This window comes from Panthera tigris, chromosome A2 (genome assembly GCF_018350195.1).
Source record: "Panthera tigris isolate Pti1 chromosome A2, P.tigris_Pti1_mat1.1, whole genome shotgun sequence".
NCBI lineage: Eukaryota > Metazoa > Chordata > Mammalia > Carnivora > Felidae > Panthera > Panthera tigris.
Window position 1 is genome coordinate 10,090,361 of NC_056661.1, and position 24,574 is coordinate 10,114,934.

At 53.2% G+C, this 24,574-nt stretch overlaps 1 long non-coding RNA gene across 1 annotated transcript; it reads right to left on the reverse strand.

Moving 5' to 3' along the window:
* Positions 1-17,952: 17,952 nt before the first annotated feature.
* LOC122236602 lies at positions 17,953-23,629 on the reverse strand. The gene is made up of 3 exons (XR_006214687.1): positions 23,363-23,629; positions 18,810-18,872; positions 17,953-18,300 (listed from the first exon to the last, which is right to left on the reverse strand). It is a non-coding gene; the product is annotated as an uncharacterized LOC122236602 (long non-coding RNA).
* Between the last annotated feature and the right edge of the window lie 945 nt (positions 23,630-24,574).

The following is a 24,574-nucleotide window of genomic DNA, read 5'->3' on the forward strand; positions in this document are numbered from 1 at the left end:
TTAAAAAAATTAAAAAATTAAATAAAATCAGGGGCACCTGGGTGGCTCAGTTGGTTGAGCGTCTGACTTCAGCCCAGGTCAGGAACTCACGGTTTGTGGGTTCGAGCCACACGTCGGGGGGGAGCCTGGAGCCTGCTTCAGATTCTCTGCCCCCCTCCCCTCTTTCCATCCCCTGCTCGCGCTCTCTCTCAAGAACAAATAAACGTTTTTAAAAAATAAATAATAAAAGTAAATAAAATCAAATCGGTGAACAGCTACGTCGCCCTGAGCGTTTTTAGAGACCCAGAGAAATTCAATATCATCATTTGGGGGTGCACTGGGCTGCAAGTTATCCAAATACCTAGCTGCCACGGCTTAAGCAGAAAACTGGCTTTTCGCTCAGCAATCTGCAGTTGGCACCTGCTGTGGTCGGAGGCCAGCAGCTAGACGGTATCGGGGCCACCACCAACCAATTCCTCGGGTCACCTACGTATCCCTCTGGGTCCCTTATGAGACCCTCACCGCAGTGAGCTGCTGTTCTATCCCCGCTTTACAGATGAAACGACCAAAGCTCAGATAATAACGTGCCTACCTTTCTCTGAACCCCCAGCTGACAGACTTCTGCTTGGGCCCCACTGGCCAGAAGGGGTGCCACTTGGCCGCTTCCAGAAGCAAGGCAGGCTGGGAGGCAAGTTCAGAGTAGCTCACGCGGCCGCTCAACGAGCAGGCGCGGTTTGCGATGAAAGAATTCAAGCGTGAGTGTTGGAGGCAAGAAAATGTGTCTCCCACAATCATCCCTGCCTCTAGGTCTCGATCAGGTACACCGAGTGCCTTCGACCTATGGGCTCAGTTGGAATTATTTCTAAACATTGGGAACAGCAGCATTTATCTCACGGAATCGTCAGCATCTGCGAGGCATATGCTATCAGCATCCCATTTTACAGCTGAGAAAATGGAGGCTCAGACAGGCCCAGGAGAACCTCATTTATTTACTCACGCATCAAATATTTATTGAACATCTACTGTGTGCCAGGCCATTTGGGCACTGAGGATACAACAGTGAAGGAACTGAACACGGTCCCTTGAAGACTTAGCCCTCAGGGAGGGGAGGAGGGAGAGGGGTGGCCAGAAATAATACAAATAATATTAGTTCTGGAATAACACCTAGTGTAGGCCAGGTGCTGTTGTGCGGGCTTTCTGTTCACTAAGTCACGTATTCATCCCAATGAGGGAACTGAGAATCAGAGAAGTTAAGTAACATGCCCAACGTCACCCAGCCAGTTAACTCTAGAGCCGGGATTTGAACCGAGGTTCTAGAGCCTGCGCTTGGGTAAGTAATATAATGTCAGGAGGTGATGATACAGGTGAGGAGGGCTAGGCGGCCAAGGAAGTTCCTTCTGAGGAGTAGACATGTAATTATTATCCTCGTTTGACGGATGGGCAAATTGAGGCTCTGAACGGTCAACTGAGCTGCCCTGGGGGACACACGGCCAGAAAGAGGTGGGGCCAGGATCGGACCCCAGGTAGCCCGGACTCCATTGCCCACCCACAAGAGAAACAGTGCCCGAGCAAATGCCAGGAGGCTTGAGGGCTGCCTGGAGGAGGTGGAGGTCACCAGGCCTTGAAGCGATTGGAGGAGCAGGGAGGGGGGAAGGGAGGGTACAGCGTGAAGAACCTGACAGAGCTGGCACCTGAATACGTTCCTGGGGGCAGTTCTTCGAGGACAGATTTCCAGGCACAGCCCTGCCTCGGCTTCCCCCAGGCCAGCTCTGCTTAAAGGGAAGGCAGCCACAGGGACTTCATTAGCCTCTCGGAGGCCCCAGCAGCCCTGGGGGGATGAAAAGGGCCCGAGAAGGGAGCCATCCTAATTTTGGCACACCTGGCAGGGGGCACAGGGCCACTGAAAAGGAAGCAGCTGGGGCCGGCTGGGCAGGCCCCGTCATTGTTCCAGCTGGACCCGCTGTCAGAGCATCAAATGCAAAACCAGAGTAAAGGGGGTGGGGGCGCCGGTGGCCTCTGCTCCTCCTTTAATAGACCAAAGGACCCTGGCGGCTTAGCTCTTTTTCCTAATTTAAAGATATTTTCAGGCTTTTGGGAGCTCCCCTATGGTGAAGCAGGAAGGTTGGAATGGGGGGGGGGGGCCTTGAAACTCTCATCCTGGTTGTCAATGGAGGATGGGGAAGCAGGCAAGGAAGAGGAGGGACTGGAGGTGGTTTGGGGCCAAGGGTGGGACCCTTGAGGAATAAGGAGGTCACTGTGTTCCGGGCTCTCTTCTGCCTCAGTTTCCCCTCTCTGGGACCTGTGAGATGCCTCTCCAGAAACATTGGTCCCTGCTAAGGAAAAGGGGGGGGGGCTCTTCCGTGTCCACTTTGGAGGCCTTGAGTTGGGGCACGGTGGGGGGGCTTCCCCATGCCAACCCCTGGGCAGGGCAGCCGGGCCACAGGGGAGGTTGTCAGGAGCCTAAGAAGCAAAGCAGAGGGAGGAGGCTGCCCATATGCGCAGAAGGAGTCGGATGGGGGAGGTGTGTTCCCTGTCAGTGTGGCACTTCTGGTACCAGGGCAGGAAAGAGAGTGGGGAGCCCGGCCAAAGGGGTGCAGCCACCTCCAAGTGGGGGGAAGGGGCTCCTTGGCTCATCTCCACGGGGAGGGTGCACAGGAACCAGGAGAGAGCGGCCGGCCCGGGACCCTGGCTAGACGGGAGGGTGTAGCCTAGGGCCAGCTTGGGCTGGGGGTGGGTGGGGGGGGAGAGGTCCATGCCCTTCAGACCAGGCTCCCCTCACTGCCTTTTTCTCCCCCCAACGTTTCCTTCCCCTCCTCCCTCCCTCGCTCATCCCACCCCAGCCTGCCCTCATCCTTCCTGGCCCCCCGCCCTCCCCCACCTCACCTCTCGCCGGCCTCCCCTCTACCTCCGTCCCCCTCCCAGCTCCCTGGCCAGCTCTCCAGCCTCCCGCGGTGCCACCTCCTTGGGCCGCCTTTCTCTTCCCTCCTCCCGGCTCCCAGCCATCCCCTCCACCCCGCCCCCACCCCCCCCCGCCAGCCCGCCCTCCTCCCTCTGACTGGCTCCCGCCTCCCCATCATTCTCCCAGCCCCCTCTTCCCTCTCTCTCTCAGTCTCACTCTCTCTCTCTCCCCCTTCTTTCCTTCATCCCGGCCTCTCTTCCCACCTTCCCCAGCAGGAGACAGGGGCCGCACTCTCCCCCCTCCAGCCCCCTCCCCGGGCCGGCGGGCTCGGCTCCGCGCCCTCCGCTGGGGCCGCCGCCATCTTGCGGGATGCTGGGGAGGGAGCCGCGAGCAGGCAATGGAAACAATACATCTTTTATGAAGCACCCCCCCCCCCCCGCCTGGAAATCTTACATTAACGTGGCATTGATTTCCCTCGGAATGGAAGGGCCTCTCGTGCGCCCCCAGAGGGGCTGGAAGGCGGGGTGGGACTTGGGGAGGAGGGGGCCGTGCTGTGTGTTGGGGGGGGGGGGGATCGTCTGCTCCCGGCTCTGCCTCGAGCCCAGCAGCCGGCACCCCCCCCTCCCCAGGTCCGGGCCCCGCTCAGAGGCAGCCCCCGAAAGTGGGCTCCTCGGCAGAGGGACGCAGTGGGCCGGTTCCCAGACGGGGGTCCGGGAGCGTGGCTTTGGAACAATTCCTGGACCTGGGGCGCCCCGAGAGTCCCTCCTCGGCCTTGGCATTGGCCAGAGAAGGCGCAGGAGAGCCTCGGCTGCTCCTGGGCCCACGATGTGCGGCCAAACGGGACACGTGTTCCCCCCCACCCCCCACCCCAGCTTGGGCTCCCTCTCCCCTCCCCACCCGGTTTCCTTCCTCTCTCCTCTCCCATCTTGCCACCTAACTCCCAGTTCCCGCCTCCCTCCTCCTCCCTCGTCCTCTCCCGGTTCCCCCCTCCCCATCCCTTCCCTGCTGCCGACTGCTTGACTGCTCCCTCCCCCACACCCCCTTCCCTGCTTGCTAATGGCCCGGTGGCAGGCAGGCGGCTCCTCGCCTGTTTCCGGGGGAGTCGGGTTTGCAGCCAGGGGAGATGCTGGAGAGACTGGGGTGGGGGGAGAAGAATTATACACACATAAATCTGGGATAATGACGGTGGTGCTGATGGGGCTGGCAGCCGCAGCTCCCAAGCACCACCCCCCACCCCCCCAGCCGCCAACACTCGACAACCAACCAGGACTTCCTGGCTCTCTGGAGGGCCCATGGATCCTTGTCATCTCTCTGAATGGGTCCTGCTGGGTAGACAGGGCCCAGGCTAGTGTGGGACATCTCATGCCGCACTGGGTCTCCTTTCCATTTGCAGCTTGCCCGTTTGCCTGCCCTGCAGCCCCGGGGCAAGTAGGCACAACAATAAAGACAGGTGGATTTTCTGGGCCTGCAGGTCCCGACCCTGTAGCCCCCCACCATCTGGAATCCCCGTGTCTCTAGGTTTCCCGAGGTCATGCCACCCACAAGATGACATCTTGCATATAATTGAACAGTCAGACCTGGATTTTTTTGCCCTTTCCCCATATCCTAGATGTGTGACCTTGGGCAAGTCACTTAACCTCGCTGAGATTCAGTTCCCTCTAAGTCGAGGATAACAACCATCTTCAACTAGAACACGAAGCATGATCCTGACAAGTTCAATGTTATGTGAAAGAGACCAGACAGAAGAGGGCACACAGTAAGGTTCCATTTACACGAAATTCAAGGACAGGCAAAACGAATCTATGATGACAGAGTCAGACTGGGGGCTTTGGACTTCCAGGAATGGGCATGAAGGAATTTTCTGGAAGGATGGACATATTCCTTCTTGGTTTGGGTGGTGGATACGCAGGTATGTATGTGCATAAAAATTCACTGAGCTGAAGCTGAAGATCTGTGCACTTTACCTTATCCAAGTTAACACTCCATTTTATTTATTTTTTAATTTTTTTTAATGTTTATTTATTTTTTGAGAGAGAGAGACAGAGCATGAGCAGGGGAGGGGCAGAGAGAGAGGGAGACGCAGAATCCAAAGCAGGCTCCGGGCTCCGAGCTCTCAGCACAGAGCCCGACGCGGGGCTCGAACCCACGAACCGCGAGATCGTGACCCGAGCGAAGTCAGATGCTTAACCGACTGAGCCACCCAGGTGCCCCTTAACACTCCATTTAAAAAAAAGAGAAGGAAACAGAGAAAAGAAAATGTCCCCTAGACATCACCCACTTCTTCCCATTTCTGTGGCCCCCACCCCAGCCCAGCCCCCCTCACGGCTCACCTGGATTATTGTTACTTCTGCCCTGGAGTCTTGCTTCTGCCTTTACTCCTATCCGTCTTTGCAGGGGCCCAGAGGGGTCTTTGAAAAGACCAGAAAGTTGTCATTCTGTTCAGAACCCTGCATTCCATCCCGGTGGCTCCTAGATTCAATTCAAATCCCTCGCTGAGCCTCTTCGGGACCCTTCTCCCCGTTGCTTACCGCACACCAGCTTCACAGACACTTGGCACTGGCTGTTCCCCTTCCTAGAACACCCTTCCTCCTAGATCTCACCATGGCTAACTCTACTGCCTTCTTCAAGTCCCAGCTCCATGGCACCTCCTCCAGGGGACCTTCCCAACCCCCGCCCACTACCTCTTTGACACTTCCCACCCTCCAATATTGCCTTGTTTCTCTGTCTTCATGTGTGCAGTGCCTCGCCACTCTCCACTGGAGCACAGTCCCTTTTTGGCCCTTGACTCTCACTCTCATCGTGTCCCACAATATCTGGCATCTATTAGATGTCCAATATAGGTTGACTAAATGAATTAAATAAGAAGGTTGTAACTATTTAAGGATGTAAGTGATGGAAAGTCCTTGGCATGTCACGGGCATTCAATAAACCGGGGAACGGCCTTCTTCATGAAGATAGAAAATGAAAATAATCTGTGGCTATTTGCTCTTTTTTTTTTTTTTTTTTTTTTTTGCTTTTTAAAATTATTTATTGAGAGAGAGAGAGAGCATGAGCAGAGGAGAGGCAGAGAGAGAAGGAGAGACAGAATCTCAAGCAGACCCCTCACTGTCAGCACAGAGCCCTGCTCAGGGCTCGATATCATGAACAGGAGATTGCAACCTGAGCAGAAATCAAGAGTCAGATGCTTAACCGATTGAGCCACCCAGGAGACCCTGTGACTCTTTGCTTTTGTGCCCTCTCTCAGTCCAGAACTTGGGGAGGTAATTTGGAGTAGGAAATATTCTCCCAAAAGGAAGATATTTGCAACAGGTATATCTGACAAAGGATGCATATCCATAACACATAAAGAGCTCCTACAAATCAATAAGGAAAAGACAACCAAATTTATAAAATGATAGAAGACTTGAACAATTTGCCAAGTAGAAGTGTCAAAATAGTCAATAAGCACACGAAAGGATGTTCAATGTCCTAAGTCATCAGAGAAATGCACACACAACCACAGTGAAATCTCACAACATAGCCAATTGGAATGCCTAAAATGACAAAGACTGATGGTACCAAGTGTTGACAAGGATGTGGACAACTGGAACTTTTTTTTTTTTTTTTTTAGTAATCTCTACACCCAATGTGGGGTTCGAACTCATGACCCTGAGATCAAGAATCACATGCTCTTCCAACCGAGCCAGCCAGCCACCCCTGGAACTTTCATGCACTGCTGGTGGGAATGTAAAATGATACGGCCACTCTGGAAAACTGGCAGTGTCTCCTAAAATTGCACACGCACCTGCCCAATGACCCAGCCCTTGCACTCCTGGGTATTTACCCAACAGAAACATAAACTGTGTTCATATACAAGAAGGTTCATGGCGGCTTTGTCACAAGAAGCAATCACTGAAAACAACTCAAATATCCATCAACAGCAGAATACAGGAGCAAATTGTGGCATGGTCTGACGATGGAATATTACACGACAAAGAAAAAGGACAGACTAATAATACTTGTGATGGCAAGGATGATTGCCACAGGTTTGATGTTATGTGAATGACACAAGACAGACGAGGGCACGCAGTGGGGTTCCATTTATGTGAAATTCAAGGACAGGCAAAACGAATCTATGGTGACAGAGTCAGATTAGGGGATTTGGGCTTCCAGGAATGGGCATGAAGGAATTTTCTGGAGGGATGGACATATTCTCTCTTGGTTTGGGTGGTGGAGACACAGGTATATACTTGCATAAAAATTCATTGAGCGAAAACTTAAGATCGGTGCACTTCACCTTATCCAAGTAATACCTCAGTCAAGGGCGGGGGAGGAGGGGGAAGATGGAAACAGAAAAGAAAATGTGCCCTAGAGCTGGGTATGGTCCATATGCTGTGTGAGTCCTGGGAGGTTTCACCATCGTCTTCCAGGGTGGACAAAAGTTGGAAAATTTATTTATTTATTTATTTATTTATTTATTTATTAATTTTTAATGTTTATTTATGTTTGAGAGAGAGAGAGAGACAGAGCACGAGCAGGGGAGGTACAGAGAGAGAGAGAGAGAGAGAGAGAGACGGAGACACAGAATCTGAAACAGGCTCCAGGCTCTGAGCTGTCAGCACAGAGCCCGACGCGGGGCTTGAACTCACAGACTACGAGATCATGACCTGAGCTGAAGTCGAACGCTCAACCAACTGAGCCACCCAGGCGCCCCAAAAGTTGGAAAATTTAAACAGCTGCCCCAGATTCAGGAGGGAAGTTCAAGGGTGGGAGTGGCCCCTCCTGTGTCTCTGGGGCGATGAGGGCTCCTAGCCTCCTCTGGCAGTGGGGTGTGGGCGGTCCAGTCTGAGGGCAAGAGGATGCCCTTGAGGTCTCCTTCCTACCCCTTCATCCCCAACAGCCCAAGCTGTGGACCCAGCCAACTCCTGTACCAGAAACTGCTAGTGAGTCTGGTTGCTATGGCAACAGGGCTGCGAGGCCCCCAGGAACCCGCTGCTTTGCCTCATTGCACAGGGAGCTTTTCCCCCCTTTAAAGGGAAATGGGAGTCAGGGGAGGGGGAAACCCCTTCCTCTGATCTTGAAGGAGACACGTCCCCCACCAGCTTTGGCCCAAACCACTGGTTTGGAGAGGAGGGTCCGGGTGGAACCCAGACGGTGGTTAAGGATGGAATCTGCTCTTTGGGTTATACCAGCCCTCCTCCTCCCTAATTTGATTGATTTTTTTTCTTTAAGTTTATTTATTTTGAGAGAGAGAGAGAGAGAGAGGGAGAGGAACAGAGAGAGACAGAGAATCCCAAGCAGCCTACGCACTGTCAGCGCAGAGCCCAACATGGGGCTCGATCTCACAAACTGTGAGACCATGACCTGAGCTGAGATCCAGAGTTGGACACTTAACCGACTGAGCCACCCGGCTCCGAGTCCTTTCAAGGCCCAAGAAAAGGGTCTTTCTGTAGCTCTGACTTTTCCTGTGTGTTCATTCCTTTCCCCCTGCCTTGGGAAAAATGGGTAGAAATGACGGGTAGAAGGAGCACTGCATCTGGTGTCAGAAGGAAAGGAAGGCTGAGGGTCTGGCAGCCTTCCTGTGTGACCTTGACCCATTCCTTAACCTTTCTGGTTCCTCTTTTACAAAAACTGAGACTCCAGTTCCTACTTCAGAGCTTACTGTGAGGACTTGCATCGACTCACACATGCAAAACGCTTAAGACAACTCCTGGCACATAGCTGCTACTCAATACATCTGTTATTGTGTCGTGTCGGTCACTTTCATGTGGAATAAGGTATGTCACCCTCACCAGCAGCTTTGTGGGCTAGCCGTGATCATACCCCTTTCAAAGATTGGGTAACCGAGGCTCGAATGCTCTTGGAGGGAGGCCATTCTCCAGTCTCCCAGAAATCCTGGACCCTTGAACCACCCCAAGCCCTCAGCTCAGCGGTAAAACGGGTTGCTGGCACCCTGCCACTAGGGTACAGAGAGGGGCTGCCTCTAGCCCCTTTCGTCCTGCTTCCTGTGTGTGTGTGTGTGTGTGTGTGTGTGTGTGTATCCAGAGAGTCATAGCTGCTTCAGGGCTAGTGTTACCATAAGTAGTAAGTTGTGAGCGCTTCCTGACCTTGTCCCTTTGTCTATTATGTTCCACAGGGGATGCAGGAAATCCTTCCTTGGGGCAAGATAAATAAATAAACAAACAAACAAACAAATAAATCAGATATTACAGATGAACCTTCCTGTCCCCCATTCCAGTTCCCTCATTAGAGGACCCACTGTTGTCTGTTTGGTGTATATCCTTACAAATCTTTTTTTTTTTTTTTTTGAACATTTACATACACCTATACCCACCTATATAAATGTAGTATTGATTTGTGTGATGTCTTTTTGTTATGCTTATTTATTTACTTCGAGAGAGAGAGAGAGAGAGAGAGAGAGAGAGAGAGAGAGAGAGGGAGAGAGAATGAGAACGGGGGCAGGGCACAGAGAGGGAGACAGAGAATCCCAAGCAGGCTCCGCTCTGTCACTGCACTCAGCGCAGAGCCCTATGCCTGGCTCGAACCCCTGAACTGTGACATCACGACCTGAACCCAAACCAAGAGTCAGACGCTTAACCCACGGAGCCCCCCGGGCGCCCCTGATTTGTGTGACGGCTTAGTCTGAGTTCCCTCAAAGGAAAAACCCTGAGACAAGCAAGGGTTTGGGGGCAAGTTGTCGGTCTGGGAGGCGACCCGAGGAAACAGCCGTAGGGGGTTGGGGAAGTGAAAAAGGAGGGGCAGCTTGTGATTTTTCAAAGATGTCCACCCTTGGTATTTATACCACTATTCAGGTTCTTTTTACAACAGGCTGAGGCTCCTCCCACAAGAGGCGGGGTCTGTGCACGCTCCTTGAACCTGGGCGGGGCTTGCGACTGCTCTGACCAATGGAGTATAAAGGAGGTGATTCTGACAGGCTTCAGGGGCTGGGTCACAGAAGAGAGGACCGCTTCCACCTGGGGCTCCCCTCTTGGCTTTTTTTCCCTCCTCCTTCTCCTCTCCCTCCTCCTCCTCCCCCTCCTCCTCTTCTCCTCTGTCTTTCAATCCTTACCCTTGGACCCCAGCCATGTTGTAAGGAAGCCCAGGTCACACATGCGGGTGTTACAGACAACAGCTCCAGTGGGGTCCTCGGGCAACAGCCAGGGTCAGCCAGCAGTCCTGCTAGTGTCGCCCTCCGGATGACTCCAGCCCCCACCTTTGAGGCTCCCAGCTGAGGTCTCAGACACTGAGGAGCAGACACGCTGTTCCCCTTGTGCCCTGGTCAGAATTCCCGATTCATAGAAACATGAGAGATAAGAAATGATCATCATCTTAAGGCACTGAACTTGGGTAATTGGTGAATCGGGATTAGACAGTTAATACAACAGGGAAGGTAGGAAGCCAGCAGGGTGGGGCATTAACGAGCAGGGGACCCCTGTGGGCACCTGGGGCTCAGTCCTCCTGGGGACCTCTGGAAGGCGCTGGGAGTAGATTGAACATCTCAGCGTTGTCCCCCCCCCCCCCCCCCGCCACCACCACCCAGGTGAGGGAGTTGGGCATAGCCGCCAGCTCCCATCCGTCCCTGACAGAGGCCTGCTCCTCGGTGCGATCCCTGCCTTGCTGACCCCTAAGAAAATTCCCCCAGGTGGGGATGTAGCTGTTTGGGGTGGGATGCTGCAAGGCTTTATGGGAACTGTCCACTAAAGCTTCAGGTGACCCCAGATGGACCCAGGGCATCAACCACAACACTACACGTGCTTTTAAAAAACATTTTAAACAGCAGTTATATGATAGGGCACACATCGCTCTGAAACTTGCTTTTATCACTGTGTTAGTTTCTTGTGGCTGCACAAGCTGGGGGGCTTAAAGCAATAGAAATGTGTTCTCTCGCAGTTCTGGAGCCCAGAAGTCTGCAATCAAAGTGACACAGCAGGGCCACACTCCCTTGGAAGGCTCTAGGCTCTCGGGGAGGATCCTTCCTTGCCTCTTCCAGCTTCTGGGGGCTCCTGGCATTCTTTGAGCTTCTTCCCCGTGTTTCCCCAAGCTCCCTTTCCTTTCTCGTGCAAGGACACCAGCCAGCGGATTTAGGACCCACTCTAAAATCCAGGACGATCTCACCTTGAGATCCTTATCACTCCTGCAAAGACTCTATTTCCAAAGAAGGTCCTGTTCACAGGTACTGGGGGGTTAGGACTTGGGCATCCTTTTTGGGAGGGGCGCGGGGGGACACGACTCAATGCACTACGGTCACAGAAGATTTGGGTGCTTTTGGCACGACCTTTCTTGGGTCTCGTTCTCCATAGTCGGGACCATAATTCGCTTAATAATTCATCGTTCCCCCTGGCTTTATCTGAGGTTGTTACTGACTTTTTGTTCTCGCCAAAGTCCTTGTCTGTATCATCTTGTGCAGGAGAACAAATATTTCTCCAAAAGGTGTTCCCACCGGTACAAGAGCTGGTTCTGAATTCTAAGTTAAAGAGGATAGGATAAGCTAGTCCCCTGTGGCCTTCAAGATTGACCCTTCACCCTCCTCCACCCGCCTCAGGGTGCTGGGAGCCCGATGGGGCTCCCTGGTCCTCCGGCTTCCCCGGATCTCGCCAACAGGGGGCGCTGGTAGGAGATGGAAGGAGGGAGGGCAGAGGGGTCAGCTGTGAGCTGGTTACTCACCTGACCAGGACCACAGCTCCTGGGGGTGGTAACAGCTCCCCAGCCTCCCAGGACCCTAGGGTCACGTGCAACAGCGGTCCGCTCTTCTGTGACCCAGCCCCTGAAGCCCATTTCTGTAACGGACCTCGAGTCACCCACATAACAGAGTCTGTTTCTCAGGGGGACCCTAACCGCAAAGGGCTTTTCCTTTTGAGTTTTTCCTCTTACCTAAAGGGTTTGATTGATTGATTGACTGATTGATTGATTGATTTATCTATCTCCCTCTCTCTCTGCCCCTCCCTGGCTCACGCATTGTGCTCTCTCTCTCTCTCTCTCTTTTCCAATGTAATTTATTGTCAAATTGGCTTCCGTACAACACCCAGTGCTCATCCCAACAAGTGCCCTCGTCCATGCCCATCACCCGTTTTCCCCTCTCCCCCACCCCCCATCCCCCCTCAGCTTTTTCTCTGTGTTTAAGAGTCTCTTGTGGTTTGCCTCCCTCCTTCTCTGTCTGTAGCTATTTTTTCCCCTTCAAAGGGTTATATTTAGAAAGAATTTAAAAATATTTAGCTTTGGGGCACCTGGGTAGCTCAGTTGGTTAAGCATCCGATTTCAGCTCGGGTCATGATCTCACGGTTCATGAGTTCGGGCCCCGCATCAGGCTCCATGCTGACAGCTCAGAGCCTGAGGCCTGTTTCAGACTCTGTGTCTCCCTCTCTCTCTGCCCCTCTCCTGCTCGTGCTCTGTCTCTCTCTCTCTCTCTCTTTCTCAAAAATAAATAAACATAAAAAAAATTTAAACAATAAAAAGATTTAGCTTTATTATTGTGGTAACTATCACAGGCAGGAAACGCACTCAGAGCACACGGAAAGACAACAGCGTTCTCGCACATTCCCAGCCTTGAGGAAATCACTGTTGATCGCTAGGTGTTTAGTCTACCAGTCTTTCTTGGGGCAGGGCTTTGGGGTCAGACAGAGCCGGGCCTGAGTCCCAGCCTGGCCACGACATACTGTGTGATCTTGGTCAAGTGTCTTAACCTCGCTGAGCTTCCGTTTCCTCATCTGTAAATGGAGTAATCGTAGCACCCACTTGGTGGGCTTGCTGGGAGGTGCAAATGCCCAGGACTGACAGATACCAGCCCTTTCTACATATATCAGTGTCACAGGTAGTTCTCCAAATCCCCATTCAGGCGTTCTATATATAATAGGATCCCGGCCCTGCCTTTTGTGGTCAAAACAAGTTCTGCTTTTGTTTCAACAGTCCTAGAACCTCACAAGGTTGCTGCTAGGCTGCCAGGATTTTTTTTTTTTTTTTTTTTTGAGGTCTTAGGTTTGGGTTTTTTTTATATAGTTTTTCGGCCAGCGCCCTAAAAAATTGAAGTTCACGTTTGTCTAGTACTAGGTGCAAGGCACCATGTTAGACACTTGATAGACATAATTTTCTGTAACCCTCACAATAACCCATTTCACAGAGGCAGGAATGGAGGCACAGCTAGTAGGTGGACGAGGCAAGATTTCTTCCCATTCCCTGCCTTCAGCGCTAGCTGCTGTGGCCGCCTTGAGTCACTCCCTGGACCCATTTAACATAATCAATCTTGTTATTGTGTCAACGAAGACACGATAAGCCAAGGCCATAACCATGGGGCACCCGGGCGGCTCAGTCGGTTAAGCGTCTGACCCTTGATTTTGGCTCAGGTCGTGATGTCACGCACCGTGAGATCGAGCCCCCCAGTCAGGCTCGGTGCTCGGAGCCTGCTTGGGATTCTCTGTCTGCCCCTCCCCTGCTTACTCTCTTTATTTCTCTCTCGAAATAAATAAATAGATAAATAATTTTTAAAAAAGAGCCATAACCGTCAGTTCGATTCAATTCCACAAAAATACATTGACCACCCACTGCATGCCAGGCGTTATGCTTCTCAAGACAAGATTAATGGGATGCCCTTCTTTCCCGAGCATATGGACCTTCTGGGTTCACATGCTTTCACTGATGCCCGGACTTTGTGTTATGTGCTTCGGGTCACAGAGTCTCCCCTTGCATTTGGAGGCTCCGGGTGGTTAAAGGTGTTGGAACAAGGACTGGGGGGACAATACGTTGGTGTTATTAGTGTTGCTTTATCAACAGCTAAAGCCAATTTGGGGTGGCGGAGGGGAGGAAACTATAGTCCAAAAGTTTGGGGGCCCAAGCTCTGGCCCCCGAATGCCTGGATTTGAATCCCAGATTCATGGTTCCTTGTGGTGTGACCTCGGGCAACCCCCTCGTCTCCCTTGCCTCAGTGAGTCCATCTGCAGAATAGACCTCATGATAGCAACCTGTCTTCTAGAATCGTGGTGAAATCAGGGAGCTCTATAAAGCTGTAGGCAGCTCGGGGCACAAAGCAAGCACTCAGTAAGTGATAGAGATTATGATGATGATCCAGCCAGGCCCTCCCCCCCCCCCCCGCGGCCCCCAGAAAGTAGCCGGAGGAAGGACCCAGATTCTGAACCTGCAGGGCTGGTGTGGAGGAGTAGGAGGGAGCCAGGACCCCAGCCTCCCCTTCATGGGGGCTGCCAAATCCGGTAGAGGTGCTGCGAGGTCTGGCCGCCCCCAGCAAGCACGTTAATTACCTCTCAGGGTCACAGGTCTTAAGGAGCCCCTCTGCGGGATCTCACCCGGCCCTCTGTATATTGATCTCATCTAATCTCTCAGCAGGCGGGCGGGGCTCTAAATCCTTCTTTACTCCTTTCCTGCCCCCGCTGGGCAAGGAGGCCCCAGGCAGGGCTTAGCTCGAAGCGAATGAGGCCTGGGAAGCCGGAGCGCTTGGGGGGACATCTCTGCCCCTCATAACAGAAGATGGACAGCGCGGTGTGTACATAGGGGACGTCCCCCAGATGGGGGGAGGGCAGGCTGGCACTTCGTCCCTCTGCCAGCCAGGGGACCAGGACACCCACTGCCCCCCCCCCCACCTCGGGTCCGGAACCCGGTCAGTGGCCTCTCCCAGACAGCCAGCCGTGGTGCCCCATGGCGGGGGAGGGAGGGGGCTGGAGGAGGATTTGGGAGCTGGTGAAGGGCACTGCTTTGTTGCTCTGTCTTCTTGCAGAAGCCAAAGCTGCAGGGAGAGGCCGCCTGCCTGGGCTCTGCTGGGGTGATTAGCGTCTGCGGGGGCTCCTGGCCTTACCTGGGGTCACCGGTGCTTTTCCGGCCACTGCCAATCGTTCAGGGGGCTCCCTGGGAGCCTGGCAGGCCTCAGTTCCCACCCTTGAAGTGGGCTCTGGTGGGGGGTGGGGAGCCCAGCGGTTCTGTGGAGCTGCCTGGTCCCGAGGGAAGGTCAACGGAGGCTGTGGGGCATGTGGGGGGGGGGGGGGCTAGTGGAGTGGGTGGGGCACAGAGGTGGCCTCAGACACGCAGCTCGGTGGCGCTTGTTAAAGCTCTGAAGACGGAGAAGTCTGGGTTTGAATCCACTTTTTGCTGGGAGACCCTGAGCAAGTGACTTTGCCTCTCAGGGCCTTGTTTCCTCCCGTTCCTTGTCACCTCCTCTGTTTTGGGTCAAGAACCGAGTCAATGAAAGGCTCGGAGCGAGGGCCCCTCCCGGCCAAGAGAAAAGGCTATCGACCAACAGATACGTGAAGATCGACGAGGGGGTGGCAGCAGGCTCCTACCCGTGGAGGTTTACCCGTGCCCATCCGGGTGGCCCACCCGGGACACATCTGGACCGTACCTGGAGCACATCTTCCAGGCTTCCAGCGACTGGTCCATCTTGGCCCGGCTCAACCAGCATCAGAGAGGCACTAAGTCCCTGGGTGAGGTCTCCTTTCCTGAGAAAACACAAAAACTGGAACACGTAAAGGGCGCTCAGCGAATGCCAGGCACTGTCCTGAGCACCTCACACTCATGACGGCACTTAACTTTACGACAACCTGCGAGCTGGAGGCCATCAGTGGTGCTGGCCAAGAATTATGCTTCCTGCCCACCTGGGGGGGGGGGGTCATGTGATTACTTCTAACCAATGAGTTGTGAGTGGAGCTGACACCTGGCATTCCCAACTAGAGCTTTTTATTGCCCGTGCACGACTTTCCAAGGCCCTTATTTCCTTCTGACATGACGGCAAGCAATGTTCCAGAATGTTCCAGAGTGTGACTGCTCTGCCAGTGACTCTGATAAGCAGACCCTCCCTGCAATGGCCCCAAATGGACATGAAGCATGAGTGAAAAATAAGCCTGTGATTTTCAGTCACTGAGATGCTGCATTTCTCTTTTTCTGCAGCCTAGCCTAACCATCAGAAATTACATCCCCCCCCCTTTATAGTTGAGGAAATTGAGACACAGACAAGGTTAAGTCACTTGCCTTAAGTCACCCAGCTAGTAAGTGACAGTCAGAGTTAGAAGCTGGGCAGTCCAGAGGTGTCTGGGTGGCTCAGTCAGTTGAGTGATCAACTTCAGCTCAGGTCACGATCTCACGGTCCGTGAGTTCGAGCCCCGAGTCGGGCTCTGGGCTGATGGCTCGGAGCCTGGAGCCTGCTTCCGATTCTGTGTCTCCCTCTCTCTCTGCCCCTCCCCACTCATGCTCTGTCTCTCTCTGTCTCAGAAATAAACATTAAAAAATTTTTTTCTTAAAATAAAAAAAATGTTTATTTATTCATTTTGAGAGAGAACGATTTGGAGAGGGGCAGAGAGAGAGAGAGAGAGAGACGGAGAGAGAGAATCCCAAACAGGCTCCATGCTGCCAGCACAGAGCCGGACAAGGGCTTGATCCCATGAACCATGAGATCACGACCTGAGCTGAAATCAAGAGCCAGAGGCTTAACCGACTGAGCCGCCCAGGCGTCCCCAGAATCTGTGCGTTTTATTTCTAAACGGTCTTTCTGGATGGGACGCAGTCACCCTGGGGGGCCTGGAAAGTATGGAAAATTCATAAACTGTAGTGGATTCTGGGTGGGGTTGGCTTCTGTGGCCTCTGATTATTTGGGGCTTTTTGTTCTTCCTCTCCCTTGAACACGGACTCTCCTAGAAGGTTCCCTCCTCAGCTCCCCTGCGCCATACCCGGGAGGCTGGGGGAGGCCGGGAGGGGGGCAGAGAGGGGGCTTTCTCCTCTCCCCCTCCTCACTTAGTCTATCTCTGCAGCTCCTCCTTGCCCCCCTCCGGGGACAAATTCCCCGAGTCCTAGCGGATCTGCACCCCATTCCCCAGCTCCTCCTACACCCTGTCCACGGGAGCCCCAGCGCGCCCTGCAAGGCCGCCTGGAATAGATGGAGGTCAAACATTGCAAAGGAGAAAAGCCCTGAGGCCGGACGGCCGAGCCCCGAGCTGAGCTTTCAGAAATGTCTTCTCACCTCTTCACCCCACGCGGCTTCCTTTGCTCTCCCGGGGTCCCTGAGGTCCGGCTGCAGCCCCCAGAGAGCCAGCACTCCAGCGTCCCCTGCCCTCGGAGGCTCCCCGGGAAAACGTGGCCAGGCGGGGCTCAGGACACCTTCACGCAAACCTCAGCTCGTCCTGCCCTGACCGGTTAACTCGACACTTACTCTACATTAAATACCAATTGGGCCAATTTTCTGCTGTAATTAAAACCTCTGCAGACGCGTTCCCTGCTCATCAGTGATGAGTTTATTAACCTCCAGCTCTGAAGGAATGTGGGGCAGGGAGAAGGACGGAAAAGTGTTTGGCTCCGGGCAGGGGGCAGGGGGCAGGCGGCCGGCAGCCGTGTTTGCAGAAGCGTCGGCATCTGTGTGGGGCCTGCCCCTGTGACGGGGACCCAGAAAGACCCACCCCTGCCGTGCTGGCCTTGTGCAGCCCTGGAATCATAACTGAGTGTCTTTTGAGAGTTCCACCTCCCAGACTGCTGACAAGCAGCTTGTCTGGAACCCGGAGACATGGCCTCTTCCAGCTCAGCAATCTGGGCTCGCTTGTCGTGCAGCATAACCGAGGCTGTGGTAACGATTACATATTATATCCCCACTTACAGAAGGTGAACCCGAGGCAGCCCGGTTTGCTTCCGAACCCAGGGGAGACCGAGATGGCTCTTGGCAAAGGGAGCCCCAGATCGTAGGGATAGACTCTCAAGGTTGACAGGGGGAGCAGGCCCGGCTGGTTCCCTCGTCTGCCGGAAGTGTGAGGTTCACGGCCGCCAGCCATAGGGGCTGGAAGCTCAATGCCTGGCACACCCGGGGCAGCTCAAGCAATCAATGGTCTGTTCGTCAGAGAAAACCTGTAGACTGGAGCATGACCCAGCCCCCAAAAGCAACTGTTTTGTTTTTTTAATCAATAGATTGTATTTCTTTTTTCTTTTTATTATTTTAAAAAATTTATTTATTTATTCTTGAGAGAGAGAGTGAGCAGGGGAGGAACGGGGGGGGGGGGGCGGTGGAGAGAGAGGATCCCAAGCAGCTCCGCACTGTCAGCACAGAGCCCAACGCGGGGCCGTGAGATCGTGACCTGAGCAGAAACCGAGAGTCAGACGCTTAACCGACCGAGCCACCCAGCCGCCCTTGCTGGACAATTACAATCGGACTCTGTGGGTGGGTGAAGGGGCTCCGAAAGAGGTACAGCCCCTGCAGGAGCCCCTGGCTGAGGTCTGGCATCCAGACCCCCGGGGGCCCCTCCAGCCTTTCTCGGCTGCCACCCCTCCCTTTTCATGTGACTCTTGTCCTTGCCCCCTGCTCACTCCCCCACCTGCTCCTTCCCTCTTCAGCCTCTGTCTTTCCTCTTGTTCTCTCTCCCAGGCTCCTCCATCCTGCTCCTCCCCAGCTCTCCGCCACTTTCTTGCCCCAGACTCGGGGATGTGAGAAAGTTCCGGCAGAAATTGCAATCTCCTCTCCTCTCATGTGGCTCCTAGATAAGACAGTAAAAATCCGATTTTCAGCAATTTGCTTCATTTGTGAGCTCTCCCTCGTCTCCCTTTCTCCCCCTGACACCAGCTTAGCAAAATTGCCTGGGCGGAGTGGATATTTTTAACCACTTAGTAGTCAGAGGAGGATCGTATAAAGTTTTGCAGGAAACCCGGCCCCGTGCAGCCAGCTGCTGGCTGTGTGCTTTGGGGGTTAGCGGACAAGCACTTAAGGAAGCCAGGTGGGCAGGCCGAAGGGAAGTGAGTAGGCAGGAAGGGGCTTGGGGGGGGGGGGGTGGAACGGAGTGACCGGGACCAGAGGGGGAACAACGTGTGGGAGAGGGTCTGCCAGACGGGAGCTGTGGTTGCTGGAGGAAACCAGTCTGGGACCCAGGCTTCTTGTCTGGCAACAAAGAGATATCAAGGGAGCTTCCCGGCACTTTGGGAAGGGGCGTCTCCTTCCCCAAAGCAGAGGCGGCGGTGGTTGGGGACACAGTGAACGTTTATTGAGCACCTTGGCGGCTTGCTTTATGTGCGTTGAATCCCCGTCGCGGTTGCCGAAGGAAGCCTTCTTCTTCTGTGGGTATCAGTTAAGGCAAATGCGAGGCTGTGTCGCCACAAGGCCCCCAAATGCAGGTTCCCCGCCCCCGTCACTCTCCCAATGGTTGCTATTTGGAACATGCAGTCTCCACCACTACCCGAGTTTGACATCAGACCCTTGCCATCGAAGCCAGGAACTGAAAGGGTGCAGATAGCAAGGGAAATACCATGGCTTAAAGTACACGGGTCATTTTTTTTTTTTTTTTTTTAGTTTTTATTTTTAGAAGTTATTTTTTTAAGCTTATCTATTTGTTTTGAGAGAGACAGAGACAGCGCAAGTGGGGAGGGGCAGAGACAGAGAGAGAGAGAGAGAGAGAGAGAGAGGGAGAATCCCAAGCGGGCTCCACACTCAGGGCCCAATGTGGGGCTGGAAGCCACAAAGCCACGAGATCATGACCTGAGCTGAAACCGAGAGTCGGACGCTTAACTGACTGAGCCCCCCAGGCGCCCCTGGAACACAGGTCACTTCTGACTCACGTGCCGGCCACAGCCGCATGCCCTGTGCTCTGCAAAGCCAACCACTCTCCCTGGAGTCACAGGCTGTCTTCAAGGATCTCACAGAGGCCAGGCGTCTCCGTCCATTGGGCCTGTTAGATTACAATAGACTGGGTGGCTTATAAACAAAAGACATGTATATCTAGGTTCTGGAATCCAGAAGTCCAAGGTCAAGGTGCTGGCAGATTTGGTATTTGGTGGGGACCTGCTTCCTGGCTCACGGATGGCTGTCTCCTCAGCGCGTCCTCATATGGTGGGTGGGGCAAGGGAGCTCTCTGGGGTCTCTTTTAGAAGGCCAGTGCTCCCATTCATGAGGACCCCGTCCTCATAACTTAATCACCCCAAAGGCCCCGCCTCCGGTTGCCCCCCTCCTGGGGATTCAGTTCCAACACCTGAATTTGGAGGAAGACACACATGCGGTTTATAGCAGCCGGCCACCTGGATGTTTTGTCCCTGCGTGACAAGGGCCGCCGGCTTCCCAGCCTGTCAGGTGGGAGTCCTTACCAGCTGCCCACCTGCTAAGATAATGCCAGGTATTTGGGATCCTATGGCCGAACTGTTGGTTACAATAGCATCTGGGCTGCTGGAACAGAAATCCAGGATTACCGCGGCTCAAACAAGAGGTAACTTTTTTAAAGTGCCTTTCTTTATTTCAGTCATCTCCACACCCCCCGTGGGGCTTGAACTCACGACCACGAGATCAAGAGTTGCGTGCTCTTCCAACGGAGTGAGCCGGGTGTCCCCAGAGATAACTTCATTTACGACTTACTTGATAGTCTGGCTGTCGATGGTCCGGGGCTGGGGTGATTGGCTACATTGTAGTGAGGACGTGGGCTCTTTCTGGCTTCTGATCTGCCACCTCTAGGGGGGGCCGAGATGACTCGCCAACATGTCCTCTTTCCAGCCAGTGGGAGGGACTCCACTCCTTCCCTTCAAGGGCAGAGCCCAGAAGGTGCACAGGTGGCTGCCGTTGGCCAAAGTCACATGGTATAGCTTCAAGGAAGGCTGCCAAATGAAGTCGTTTTCCTGGGTGGCCATGTGCCCAGGTTGAAAATGGAGGTGCTTTGGGGTGCCTGGGGGGCTCAGTCAGCTAAACATCTGACTCTCGATTTTGGCTCAGGTCATAATCTTGCGGTTCATGAGTTCAAGCCCCACGTCGGGCTCTGTGCTGACAGTGCAGAGCCTGCTTGGGATTCTCTCTCTCCGCCCCTTCCCCGCTTGCACCCTCTCTCTCTAAATAAATAAACTTAAAAAAATTTTTTTAAATAGGTTCTTTATTAATACAAAAGACAAGGAGAATGGAGGGGAGAATGGGGAGTGAAGGTTACGCTTTGAAAAGTAAGAGAGATGATTCATTTTCAGAAATGCCAAATAAAAGCTGCACTGTCTCATTAACAATAGGTTTACAACCTACTGGAAATATGTACGAACCCCCCACTCCACCCCAACCCATGGAGTCTCAAATACTTAGACGCTTCACTTCCCGGTTCTTCTCCCCACCCCCGCCCCCCCCTCCACCCCCCCACCCCCCACCCCACCCCCGCTCTGTTTCGTGGGCTTATTGTTGGGGGCTTATTTTCGTGGGCTTTGCAAGGAGCGTGCACCAAAGAGCAAAGGGAGGAGGGACCGAAAGTCTCTGCGTCACCTCAGGGGATGGACATTTGTTCCAATCAGACTACTTTTTGCCTGCCATGGGCATACTTGACGTCCGGGGAAGGCTGGAACCTCTCTAGTCCTCAGCCAGTGAGGAACCAGGGAGGGACCCACACGCCCGGGGATAAATTGTCTGCTGTGACTCCCCCGAGGGAGCCTGTCCACCAGACATCTGCGCTTGCAAGAACATTGATTAAAGCCTCATTTCACTGTGATTTGAGTCTTCACATCCTTCCTTTGATTGGGTTGATGGGCTTATTTCTAACATACACAACATGGTGAATATATTTAATGCCACTGAGTTGTATACTTTAAAATGGTTATAATAGGGGCACCTGGGTCGCTCTGTCGGTTAAGCGTCTGACCTCAGCTCAGGTCATGATCTCGCGGTTTGCGGGTTCGAGCCCTGCAATGGGCTGTATGCTGACAGCTCGGAGCCTGGAGCCTGCTTCGGATGCTGTGTCTCCCTCTCTCTGTCTGCCCCTCCCTGACTCGCACTCTCTCTCTCTCTCAAAAATAAAAAAAAAAAAAAAACATTTAAAAAATCTAATAAATAAAATGATTACAATAGTAAACTTTAGGTGGTGTTGTGTTTTATCACAATAAAAAATAATTTACTTACCAAAAAAGACAAGAAAAGGGATATTGGGAGACAGAAGCAGGAATCCGAAGGAAGAGAGAGAGCAAGGCATGCATCTACCAGGGGCACAGATTTTTCCTGGAGGGAGGAAAGGCATATGCAAAGGCCCTGCGGCTGGGACTTGCTTGATGTGTTTGAGAAACATCGAGGAGGCTGGAGTGAAAGAGGGTGACAGTGGTAAGAGATGAGGGCAGGGAGGTGACAGGGGCTATAAACTGTGGGGAGGAGCCCAGATTTTTTCCCGAGTGATGAGAAGCTGATGGAGAATTCTGACTGTGAAAGTCACCAGGTCCAACTTAGGTTTTAAAGCAATCACTGAAGCCACTATACCTTCAGGTGTTCTCAGCACCCTAAGAAGGCTGAAATTCAGGTTTCCCCAAGCCCAGGCTTCCTGGGGATAACCCAGGCCTCCCAGGGCTCCCACCAGGCCTCCCTCATCCATTCTCCCTTCCCCTCCACAGGCTGTGCCCTTCCTGGCTGGCTGCAAGGAGCGGTGGGCAAAAGCTTGGGTTGTGGAGTCAGTGTTGAAATCTCAGCTCTAGCACTGAATAGCTGTGAGCCTGTGCTGTGGACCGAATGTGTCCTCCCAGGTTCATATGTTGAAGCCACAATCCTCAGCGGGACTGTATTTGGAGATTGGGCCTTTACATGAGGTCATGGGGGGGACCATGACCCAGTAGGATTAGTGTCCTTAAAAAAATTTTTTTTTTACATTTATTCATTTTTGAGAGACGGAGAGAGCGCACAAGCTGGGGAGGGGCAGAGACAGAGAGGGAGACACAGAATCTGAAGCAGGCTGCAGACTCAGCTATCAGCACAGAGCCCGACATGGGGCTTGAACTCACAAACCACGAGATCATGACCTGAGCCAAAGTTGGACGCTCAACCGACTGAGCCACCCAGGCGCCCTGGGTTAGTGTCCTTTAAAGAAGAGACTGGAGAGGGTATGCATTCTCTCTCTCTCTCTCTCTCTCTCTCTCTCTCTCTGTCTCTCTGTTCCTGCCACATGAGGTTCAGTGAGAAGGTAGCCATCTTCAAACCAGGAAGCTCATTGTCACCAGAACCCAGACCAGCTGACAACTTGATCTTGGACTTCCAGTCTCCAGAAACCGTGAGAAACAAATTTCTGTTGTTTAACAACCGCCCGGCTCCCACCCAGCCTCTAGTGTTTTGTTATGGCAGCCCCAGCAGACCGATATGCCTTGTTTGAGTGACTTAACCTCTCCATGCCTCAGTTTCTTCATCACAAAGATGGGCTTATAAATACACCATAGAATACCTTGAGGCTCTGTAAGCAAAGAATGCATTTGAACAGTGCGTAGCGCCTCCAAAGCTCTCAGCAAATGTCAGAGTATCAGTCAGCACAGGCTTGATGAAGCCAACACGGTGGGTTGTCCCCATGACACTGGTCCATTACTGCTGGCACCTGTGGCACTCAGGAGCAGCCTTGGCAAAGCAGAGATAGGGCTGGAGGATAAACACCCCAGATCCCTCACGCCTCTGGTGGAACAACGCTGAGGCGTGTTCTTGCAAAGTGTAAAAGTCCCCAAGACCACCCTCACATCTACACCAACAGCAAGTTTGGAGTCCCTAAGACTACCCCAGTTTCAATAATCCCCGAGGACTCACTGATAGCTCTCATACGCGACATGTTATGGTTTGTTACAGGGAAAGGATACAGATTAACATCAACCAAGGGAAGGAGCGCGTGTGGGGCAGGACCCAGGAGACGCCAGGTGTGAACATCCAGTCGGCCCCTCCCAGTGGAGTTGTGCGAACAGCGCTAACTTCTCCCAGTGACCGCGCGTGACGACACTCACGGTGTACTGCCAACCTAGGATGCTCACCCAGCCTTGGTGTCCAGAGTCTTCCTTGAGTCCGTATCACATAGACATGGTTGACCCTCCGTGTGGCTGACCTCAGTCTCCAGCCCCTCTAGAGGTCGGGCTGACACTGGGTGACCCACGCCCACCCCCCCCCGCCCCAACCACCATAAATCACATTGTTACTACCTAGTGTGACCAAAGCTCCCTCGTATAAATCATATTGATCGAGTAGACTGTGTGGCCCAAGGTCCCAGGTAAACAAAGATACTCTAACCAAGCAAGACATTCTAGGGCTTCCAGGCCACCTCTCAGGAGCAAAGGACAAAGACTAGACCTCTCTTTGGGTGAGGTTAATCCTTTACGGCACCTTTCTACAGTGTCTCCCAGAATTCCCCTGTGGGATTGAGCCTCAGTTGCCCACAGTAGTAACCTCAACAGTGTGCTCGTTCTTGGCTCCGTCATTTCCCTCACTCTCCTTCCTAGGGTCACTTCCCAAATAAATGATTTGCCCTTGCAACCTGGCTTCTAGGTGAACCCACTGTTGCAGGCTGAATAACGGCCCCCCCCCCCAGAGATATTAGTTCCCGGGCTCTGGAACCTGTGAATTCGACCTTCTGTGGCAAAAGAGATTTTACAGATGGGATTAAGTTAAGGCTCTTGAAATAGGAGATTATCCTGGATTATCTGGGAGGGCCCTAAATGCAATCATAAGTGTCCTCATAAGAGGGAAGGAGAGGGAGGAGGTCAGATGTTACACTGCTGGCTTTGAAGATGGAGGAAGGGGCCCTGAGCCGAGGGACACAGCACTGCAGCGCTGGCAGCTGGAAAAGTCGAGAAAACAGACTCTTCCCAAAGGGCTCCCAAAGGAGCAGGGTCCTGCTGACGCCTGTTTCAACCCACTGAAACTGACTTCAGGCTTCTGACCTCCAGAACTGTAAGGGAAGAAATGTTTGTTGTGTTAAGCCACCAACTTTGTGGTGATTTGTCACAGCGGCCATAGACTATTGATACACCAGCTGAGACGGGAGGTCATGCTGTGGGAACCCCAACATCTCAGTGACTTCA